We start from the raw sequence: 10991 nt of genomic DNA on the forward strand, positions 1-10991 counted from the left end.
AACGACACCAAGCTACACACTTAAGTATCTTTTTCCTTCCTCACTCTGCTCTCCTATCCTCTTTCCTTCTACCTCTATCATGTGTCTCCAAAACATTCCGGTTCTCTCTCAGCCACGCTCTAACATCACTCGCAGACGGCAACGTAATACTGCTAACCTACGCCCTATCTCTACATCTTCCACTACACCTCTGGCGTTCTCTGTGGGTCTCTGGAATTGTCAGTCAGCCGTCAACAAAGCTGACTTCATTTATGCCTTTTCTTTAAAATCCACTCTCAGCATCTTGGGCTTGACTGAGACCTGGATTCGTCCAGAAGACTCAGCAACCCCAGCTGCTCTCTCTACTAATTTCTCTTTCTCTCATACTTCGCGTCAAGTTGGTCGGGGTGGGGGTACTGGCCTGCTCGTTTCACACAATTGGAAATACTCAACCCGCTCTACCCTTTGCAATTACAACTCATTTGAATGTCATGCCATTACTGTATCAGCTCCGATAAAACTCCAGATTGTGGTAATCTACCGTCCCCCTGGACAAATTCTAGCCACCTTCCTAGAGGAGCTGGACGGGTTGTTGTCCTCTTTGTGGAGGATGGCATTCCACTCTTAGTCTTTGGTGATTTCAACATTCACCTAGACAAGCCTTATGCTACAGACTTCCACTCGCTACTAGCTTCATTTGATCTCAATCGCCTTACCACTACTAGCACGCACAAATCAGGCAACCAACTTGATTTAATTTACACACGCAATTGTACTGCAGATAACATTCTGGTACAACCGCTACATATCTCGGACCATTTCTTCATTACATTTACACTACATTTTGCTACCCGTGTGCCACCAACCCCCCTACCGGTTACTTTTAGACGAAACCTGCGCTCCCTTTCTCCTTCCCATCTTTCCTCTGTGGTATCCTCCTCTCTTCCCTCACCTACCCATTTCTCATCTCTGGATGTAAACGCAGCTACTGAAACTTTATGCTCTACCTTAACTTCTTGTCTAGACGACATTTGTCCTCTCTCCTCTAGGTCAGCACGGACTGCCCCTTCTAACCCCTGGTTATCTGATGTTCTTCGTGAACATCGGACTAAACTCAGAGCGGCAGAGAGAAAATGGCACAAATCAAACAACCCGTCGGACCTGAGTAGGTATCAGTCTCTGCTCTCATCTTTCTCTGCTGATGTCCACACTGCCAAATCCTCACATTTCCACAACAAGATCAACAGCGCTCCAGACATGCGTAATCTCTTCAGAACATTTAATTCTCTCCTCTGTCCCCTCCACCACCTCCCACCACTTCTATTACAGCTGATGACTTTGCTACTTTTTACAGACAAAACTAGATCGATCAGTGATCAGTTCTCACCTCCACGCACACAGGACCCCCAACCAACCACTTCCACTGCTAAACCTCCCATTTTCTCCTTCTGTCCCCTGACGGAGGCTGAAGTATCAAACTTCTCCTCTCCAACCATCCTACAACATGTCCTCTTGACCCAATCCCTCGCACCTTCTGCAAGCAATCTCTCCCACGCTCTTACCGACACTCACACACATCATCAACACATCCCTCCTCACAGGCATCTTCCCCACTGCGTTCAAGCAGGCTCGGGTAACCCCACTGCTCAAAAACCTACATTAAACACTTCTCTTATAGAAAACTATAGACCTGTCTCTCTCCTTCCATTCATAGCGAAAACACTTGAACGTGTTGTCTTCAACCAGGTCTCATTGTTTCTTTCACAGAACAACAAACTGGACGCTAAACAGTCAGGTTTCAGGAGTGGCCATTCAACTGAGACTGCACTTCTCTCGGTCACTGAAGCCCTGCGTGTGCAAAAGCCCATTCCAAATCATCAGTCCTCATTCTGCTGGATCTATCTGCCGCGTTTGACACTGTCAATCATCAGATACTCCTCTCCACTCTCTCATCACTGGGCATCGCTGGAATTCCACTTCGCTGGTTTGAATCCTATCTCACTGGTAGGTCTTTCAGGGTGGCCTGGGGAAGGGAGGTATCCAAAGCACATACACTGGTCACTGGGGTTCCTCAGGGATCGGTTCTTGAGACCCCTCCTCTTCTCCACATACACTACATCACTGGGTCCCATCATACAGGCACATGGATTCTCCTACCACTGCTATGCTGATGACACACAGCTCTATCTCTCTTTTCAACCAGATGATCCAAGGGTAGCTGCAAGGATCTCAGGTTGCCTGGCAGACATCTCGGCATGGATGAAAGAACATCACCTCCAGCTCAACCTGGCAAAGACTGAGCTTCTTGTCTTTCCTGCCGCTCCAACTCTACAGCATGACATCACGATCCAGTTAGGTTCATCAACAATTACCCCATCAACTTCGGTCAGAAATCTTGCTGTAATCTTTGATGACCAGCTGACCTTCAAAGACCACATTGCAAAGACTGCTCGATCTTGCAGGTTTGCACTACACAACATCAGAAAGATCAGGCCCTTTCTGACGGAGCATGCTGCACAACTTCTTGTCCAGGCCCTTGTCATTTCTAGGCTGGACTACTGCAATGCTCTTCTGGCTGGACTTCCATCAAACACAGTCAAACCTCAACAAATGATTCAGAATGCGGCGGCACGACTGGTCTTCAAGGAACCCAAAAGAGCCCATGTTACACCTCTCTTTATCTCATTGCATTGGCTACCAATCGCAGCTCGCATCAAGTTCAAGACACTGATGCTTGCTCATAGAACAACCACAGGCTCAGCACCCGCCTACATGCACTCACTATTAAGAATCTACATCCTCCAGAAATCTGAGATCTGCTAGTGAGCGACGCCTTGTGGTACCATCACAAAGAGGCTCAAAATCACTCTCCAGAACATTCTCGTTCACCATTCCTGGCTGGTGGAATGATCTTCCCACCCATATTCGGAGTACTGGATCCCTGTCAATCTTCAAGCAACAGCTGAAAACTCATCTCTTTCGACAGTACTTGACTTCAACCTACACAAAAAAAAAAAAAAAAAAAAAAATCTTTCTCCTTACTTATTCCTTCCCTTGCTAGCTTGTACTTATTTAAACAATGCCTGAGACTTGGTGTTACAAGCACTTCCTTTGTCGAATTGCCTCTTCAAGATGAATCGCTTCATGTGTTCCCCAAATTGTAAGTCGCTTTGGATAAAAGCGTCTGCAAAATGACTAAATGTAAATGTAAATGTATATCACAAAATTTCACAATGTCACATTAATTAATACCACAAATAATTTTTATGTTAGGTTTTATGCACCTTGGTAAAACCTCTCGTTATAATCACTGAAGCAGTGCACACTGTAAAATTAATCTCTTACTTGCATGCTGCATTGTTGTTTAGGATGAAAATGCAGAATTCACAGCGCGAAATTCAAAACTCCGGCGCGATGACTAATCTAAACGCTGATTGGCCACTACATTCATAAACTCAACATGAACAGGTGTGGTTGGTTTTAAGGCTTAGCAACATAAGCAGTTAATGCCGCAATCAACATCACTCATTTTTTACTTTAATTAGGACAGCCATAATAATTTGGTGGTACACAGCCTGAAATCCCATATTTCAGAACTTAACTTATGTCAGAAAGCAAATTCAGAATTATGTCGTTCAAAATTAGTGCTATATCGGCTGGAAATTGATTTTTCCCTCAGGGGAAAAAATGGCGGCTACAGCCACAAAATACAGCAGGAAAGTCTAAAATAAACAAAATTTGGCTATACCACTTGAAAAATGACAAAACAACATTACACGTCAGAGTCAGCAAAAATGACCTCAATTTTAAACCTCAGAGACATTTACGTTATTAACTTACGCCCCCCAAAAAAACAGATAGTTTAAAGGTCATTTAAACTGTAAAAACAAAGTTTCCGATGCTTGAAAACACATATTAACAAAGATATGTTTAGAAAATCTGCATGTACCTGCATATTTTCGCTCCGCATCCACATCCTTGATTTGCTGAAACGATTGAGGTGATCCCGTCTCCCGCTTCGACGGCGCCGCCGCTCCACTGCGCTTGGAGGAAACTGTATCCTTGCGCCGGGGCGGGAATTCCTCTACTTTGAACATTTTAAATCTTTTACATTTTAAATGTCCGCTTATTTTCAACAAAGATCTATGATATTATGATATTAAATTATGTGGATAAATTCGAAACGAAACGCTGAATTCATCAGGACTACTTTGTCAAGCGGAAGGTGTTGTCAGAGACGAGATAATGTTGAGCGTGTATGAGACCCATTTAAATTCTGGAATTTGTGATTGTCCCTGCTAAAATGTGTAGGCTACAGTAAAAGAAAACAAATACATTTTGATAAACAAACAAAATGAAACATCACAATAGAAAATAATGCATTTTCATTTAAAAAGTAGTTATATTAATCAGATCCATAAAATCTTCTTTGTTAAAAAGCGACTATTAACCAAAACAAATTAAAAGGTATAAGCATGTATTTTAAGTGTGAAATAATTTTGCCCACATAGATCCCATAAAGGTCCCATATGGTCAAACCTATATGGGACCCACATTGTGAAACACACATGGGACCCACATAAATTGCCCTTTTTCAGCCCATGCCCACATGGAACCCATGCTGCCCGGGTATAACCCATATGGGGCCCACATATCAATGTTGGCTGGGTTTTCGTGGAAACGAATCAGACTTCTAATCACTTTTAGCGAGCATGAGGCGAAGGATAATACAAATATAAAAATTAAATATATATATATTATATATAAAAAAATAATCTTTTATCTCACAACTCTCGTAATTACGGCTTTTATCGAGCATGAGGGAGGCGAATGGTGCTTCTCAAACGGAAGGCTGCATCCTCAAATTCAGATGATCTCAGTACCGACTCGTTTTCTTTCAGTTTATTTTCGTGAATTTATATGTGTGCAGCCTTCGTAGGATGCAGCCTTCCATTTGAGAGGCACCCATAGATAAGCTTTGTTAAACTGAAATAAGCTCTGAGGAGTCGATTCCTCTTGATGGGATCGATTCAACCTTTGGAATCGACTCTCGATTCCCAACGCCTCGGAATCGATTCTTTTTGGAATCGATTCCCAGCTCTAGTGAGACACACCCGGGTACAAGCCATAGCTTTCAGAAAGCTCCCAGTTCACAAATTGAAATTACGAGTTCTACGAGGACGTGAACACTTTTTACAAGTTGGTATCTCGTAATTACGGTAATTACGATATGGCCTGAATTTACCTTATGAATGAATGAATGAATGAGGCATTTATATAGCGCTTTATTGTGTGTTGCAATAAACCCAAAGCGCTTTACAATTATGTGGGGGTCTCTCCTTAACCACCACCAGTGTGCAGCATGCACTTGGATGATGCGACAGCAGCCACAGGACAACGGCGCCAGTGCGCTCACCACACACCAGCTACAGGCGGAGAGGAGAGAGTGTCATAGAGCCAATCAAGCTGCCTTCACGTGCTATCGGAAGTTTCCTATTTCCCACTTATGAGGTCGTGATTACAAGCTTGTCGTATTCAAGTGCTTTAATGTCGGAAAGAATAAAATGTAGCATCCCATTGGTTGACAATCATAAATTCACCGCGCTATACAGTTCGCTGACAATTCTGGAATTTCAGTCAAATACATGCTTATATAAAACATACAATATGCTTTGCATGATCGTTCATATCTAGCCTATAAATACACTACTTTAGTGACAGGACAAAGGAATGTAGTTGTTGTGAGAACAGCATTGACAGCAGCAATGGTTGTTCCCTCCACCATGTTTAAAGTTTCCCAGATAGCAAGCACACTCGGGCCGATTCTGGCTGAAATGCGGCACTGTCGGTTCAGTCACGACGTCGGTGAGAAGATAATGGGCCAGAGCCGCGCCGACTCTACAAAACACTTCTGGCTGACAGATGGCTTTTTCTCTCTGGGCGATCTCGGCTGAAAGCTGTTATGCGTGCGGCAGGTCCGCTTTTCGGTGTAGTTGTGTGTATCTACCATCGGCCCGAGTTGGTTTTGTCTCCGGCGGCCGCTGCTAGAATGAAAGCCGCCTGAGAGAGAGATTTGGCGGTTAATCCTGAGGAGATTTCGGCGGGCACAGTTCTCAAGAGGAATACTTCAGCTGCAAAAAGGTAAATTAAGTTATTTAATGATCAATCTAGTGTTGTTTGATGTTTAAATGCCACAAAGAGTATAGGTTTTAGATGGTTTCTGTTAGGTTTGCGATGATAATAGCGTCAGAAAAACCGTTCGGTCCGGATATATTGAGTGTTGATGAGTAACGGTAGGCCTAACTGTCAGGCGGTCTCTTTAGGAAAACAATATATAATTTTTTAATATGAAAAACCGATGAGCTGTATCCAGTGCACGATAATGTTAGGTAATTACATTTTAATGAGTTAAATTCTATTTTGTTTGCTAGAATTCATTCGATTCGTCTTTTTCAACGAGTGACTGCTATTGAATCAAAGGAGTCGGACTGGTGGCGCCATAAACATCTATACGAGTGACTCTCTGATTTGATTCACTTAACCATTCAAATGAGTCATTTGTTTGTGAATCAAACTGAGCACGCTGTTGTAGCATTACACCTGCTAAGACAATTCAATATGTGCAATCTGAATTTAATAATAATAATTATTTTGTGGTAACACTGCCGTGTGGGAAGCTCTGAGAGAGAAAAACACTATAGATACGTAAGAGAGCCGTAAAATGTAAGTGCACCATCTTTTGTTCTTGAACGGAGATAATCTGTCTGCTGCACTTGAGGTTCAGTTTTTAGAGTGAATGAAAACTTTTGAAGCATAGATATGCCGTGTGATTTATGCAGTACTTATTTTACTGTGGTTGGGATTATTATGAGCAAACAAATTTATATATAGTGTTCAGATTAAACTTTTATGTAATCTGACTTTTTTTTTTTTTTTTTTTACAGAAATTCTGAGCTGCTGCATGAACATTCATCAAACTTATAAGGTGCGAATTCTGGGTCTGGTTCTAATGATTGTAAAAAAACTGTAATGCTTAAGATTAAATAATTACCTTACAATATATATTTATACATATTTCAAGGCTGCAATTTGGAAAAAACTTTCAAGCTAATGCTGCTGAAATGGAGGTCAAGGGGACTGAAGAGGTGGCTCCAGCAGATCAGAAGGGAGGACTTCAGGAGGCAGACACACTGTGAGTTTAAAAGACCCATCTCTTTAGCCATCCATACACATGACACACTATCACATTTGTATAATTCAAATCTCTTAAAGGATCTTTATGCTGCACCAATTAGGGTAAGCAGCAACACTTCCTATAATATCTAATGTACTTGTTAATTTGTAAGAAGAATGACATCAATGCTTATATTAGTTGCTTATATACTGTCTCACCCTTATCCCTAGGTTACAGTAATCAGCTGATCCAGCCGTATCCAGACCAGATGGTGGACCTGCACCAGGAGCGACCACAACACATCCCTGACTGTCAGCGGAGACCATGTCAGCTGGATGACAGATCCCTGTGAAGACCTCACTGATGACCCCAGCACAGATCCTCAGCAAAGACTACGAGAACCAGACAAGCCCTCTGCGCAGACCCTTTCTACCAGCTTCACCTGCTGGCGTGATGTTTCTTCAAGCAGAAGAAGTTGGATGAAATATTCTGAATGATATCAATCCACAATCTGACTTGTGATGCAGCCTGGAATAATCAAACCACATTCACTCGTTTGGCCAGACGAGACTGTTTCCTGACTGAGCCCGGTCTTGTTTGGGTTCCTTGTCACTGTTGCCTTTTGTCTTGCTTGGTTGAAGACTCCTAATATTCAGCAATATTACTGACTTGACTGCACTGACACCATTTGATAAGAACTGAACTGAATTATGACACATAATGTTTTATATATGAAGAGTTTATTTGCAAAAACAGATAACTCAGTTTTTAAATATTTTAAAAAATCATGTTTTTTGTTATCGTGTTTTTGTTTTGTGTTAGTTAGCTAGTATTTATTAGTTATTCTTTGCCTAATCAAAATAACCTGAATGCAGTTTGATTGAGATTAATTGGAATGCACAATGAAAAACATGATTTTTAAAAATTGTTAAAACGAAGTTATCTGTTTCTGCAAATGAACTCTTCATATATAAAATATACAGTAAATATAATTTAGTTGTTACTTTGTGGTTTAAAAAGTGTGAATGTTTATACTGTAGTGAATTTGTTCATATATATTTATATTAAAGTATTTGGTAATTTTATAATTAAAGCCTTTTTAATGTTTTTAAATGGTTGTATTTGTGTTTCACTGCTGAATTACATTTAGCAGTTTCTGGGCCACATTCGGCCCGGGGACCAAGCCAAATCTCAGCCAGATCTGGCTTAAAGTGTCTGGGCCAGACCTGGGCCACATAAAATAATAGAAGTCACTCTACAGTATGCGGGCCAGATTTGAACCACGTCAATAAATAAGAGTCATTTTACAGGGTGTGGGCCGCATCTGGGCCAGAGGAAATTGTTTGAGTCGGTTTTCAGTGTATGTGCCAGTTTCGGGCCGGGGACCCAGCCAGAACTGGGCCAGAAGCTAAGCAAGGTTGTGGCCCAGAGATGGGCCAGACAAATTTTGCTATCTGGGTTATGACCCGCCCAACTCGGAAACTCGGATATCAAAATTATTTCCGAATTTCCCAGTAGTAAATACGACTTGAGAGTCCGTTCACGTCCAATTTCCGATTGGGAAACTCCTATTTACAATAATTCCGATAAGGCAGCATTAAAGGTGCGTTCACGCCATATCGTAATAACCGTAATTACGAGATACCAACTTGTAAAAAGCGTTCACGTCCTCTCAGAACTCGTAATTACAATTTGTGAACTAGGAGCTTTCTGAAAGCTACGGCTTGTACCACATGACCGCTACACCTAACGCGGAACCAGAGAAAAATGCCGGCGCTTTCAAAGAAAGCTATATTACTGCTCTAAAAAAAGAGGAAAATAGATGCATGTATATAGATACTATAATGTACTATAAAAAAACATACCGTGTTCGTACTGTTATTTTGTTGTTGTTCTCAACATTCTTTCGCGGGCTCATTTTGTTGACTGTCGCTATAGCAACAGATAATCCCCAGTTGTAGGACGTGAACAGCCCCGAGTTGAACGTCACGTGTTGTCATCTCGGAATTACGGTAATTACGATATGGCGTGAACGCAGCATAAGCCCCCGAGTTTCCGAGTTGGGGGTGTGTCAGTGAAAAAACGTGTCGGATGCAATAAAGACTAAAGATATGCAGCGTCCGTAAAATTGTTGAAATTAATAAAATTATTATTTATTTATTTATTTTTTGTAATGTACAATAAAACTATGTTACATATACACAATATTATATTATTGTATAATTACAATATAATATATAATTATTCAGTTTACATCACCTATAAATTAAATAAAAACGGAAAAAAGAAAAAAACACACTAATGCACATTCTTCATTCAATATTTTGTAGATGTAGAGTTTTAAAAAATTGTTGAATTTTATGTAGAAAAGTTAAATCGCCATCTTTTTCCGACCAAAGTGACTTGAACGCACCCGACGTCGTGATAACTACTGGTCAACTCGTAAGTACGAACGTCCCAGGAGGACTTGAACGCAGAATACTCGGCGGATTGTTGACTAGAGCATCTTGGCTAGCTTAGCCAGATCAGCTAGCTCTTCACTGGGTGGAAATGAGCTCAAAGTTGGACTTTTTAATGTACGTTCACTCTCTAACAAGGGTCTCTTCATCAGTGACATTGTGGATGATCGTAAGTTCGATTTCTTCTGTTTGGTTGAGACCTGGCAGCAGGAGAATTACTTTTTAGAGTTGAATCATGCGTGTCCCCTGGGGTTAAATATTTCGCAAACTCATATCTCCAGACGTGGCGGAGGTCTAGCTATACTTCACAAATCGACTTATAAAGCATCTCCATTGTCTTTATCAATGTACGCTTCTTTTGAGTCAGTTGCTTTATCAGCGGTCCAACACCTACAGTTCTAGCTGTTGTCTATCGACCACCCAAATACTGTGAATTTTGTGCATTTTTAACCTCACTGTGTACCTTATCACCTAATATTATTCTACCGGGTGACTTTAATATTCATGTGAACACTGCTAGTAACTCACTCACAAGGGATTTAATTTCCTGCCTGGACAGTTTTGGTCTCCAGCAATATGTGGACTTTCCAACCCATTCTAAAGGCCACACTCTGGACCTTGTTTGCTGTTCAGGTGTTACAACTCAGGACTGTACGGCAACTGCAATACCCATATCCGATCATAAATTGCTTTATTTCAATGTAAATGTTACACTCTCTAGATCCAAGCAACAACGTTCTATGACATTCCGGAATATAAAAAAAAATCACCCCCTCAGCTTTTACTGTTGCAATCACCGACCTCCCATACAGTGACTCTCTTCCTCTGATGCACTGGTCTCCTTTTATAATTCTGAATTACGACAACTCCTGGACAATTTTACACCTCTTAAAACTCGGACTGTATCTTTCATTAACTCTACGCCCTGATTTACTCCTGAACTTCACCAGCTAAAAACTAGAGGGCGACATTTGGAACGCCTTTATAAACTAACTGGATTTATGGTACATAGAGAGCTGTATAACGAACATGTTCATCTTTATAAAGATGCTCTTTCTGCTGCCAAATATGGGTTTTATTCACATTTAATTGAGTCTGGAGATTGTAATACTAAAGGTTTGTTCTCCACTGTAAATCGTATAATGAAACCACCTGACAGCCTTCCTGCACACCTGTACTGCACTGCTCAATGTGTTGAATTTATGTCTTTTTTCAGTAACAAAATAACTGCTATCCACCAACAGTTGGCCTCTCCGGCTAACCCATATTGTAATTCATTATACAGCGTTTCAACCGATTCCCCTCTTATTCTTTTCTCTTCTTTTACCCTGCCATCTGAATTAGAAATTTCTAATCTTATTTACAAATCTAATTCTTCC

General features: G+C 41.1%; 1 long non-coding RNA gene across 1 annotated transcript; it reads left to right on the plus strand.

The window, feature by feature from the left end:
* The first annotated feature begins 5982 nt into the window (after positions 1 to 5982).
* On the plus strand, positions 5983 to 7855 carry LOC131552705 (uncharacterized). The gene is made up of 4 exons (XR_009274036.1): positions 5983 to 6120; positions 6924 to 6964; positions 7061 to 7171; positions 7384 to 7855. It is a non-coding gene; the product is annotated as an uncharacterized LOC131552705 (long non-coding RNA).
* The last annotated feature ends 3136 nt before the right edge of the window (positions 7856 to 10991 follow it).

The sequence above is a fragment of the Onychostoma macrolepis genome, chromosome 13, assembly GCF_012432095.1.
Source record: "Onychostoma macrolepis isolate SWU-2019 chromosome 13, ASM1243209v1, whole genome shotgun sequence".
NCBI classification, from domain to species: domain Eukaryota; kingdom Metazoa; phylum Chordata; class Actinopteri; order Cypriniformes; family Cyprinidae; genus Onychostoma; species Onychostoma macrolepis.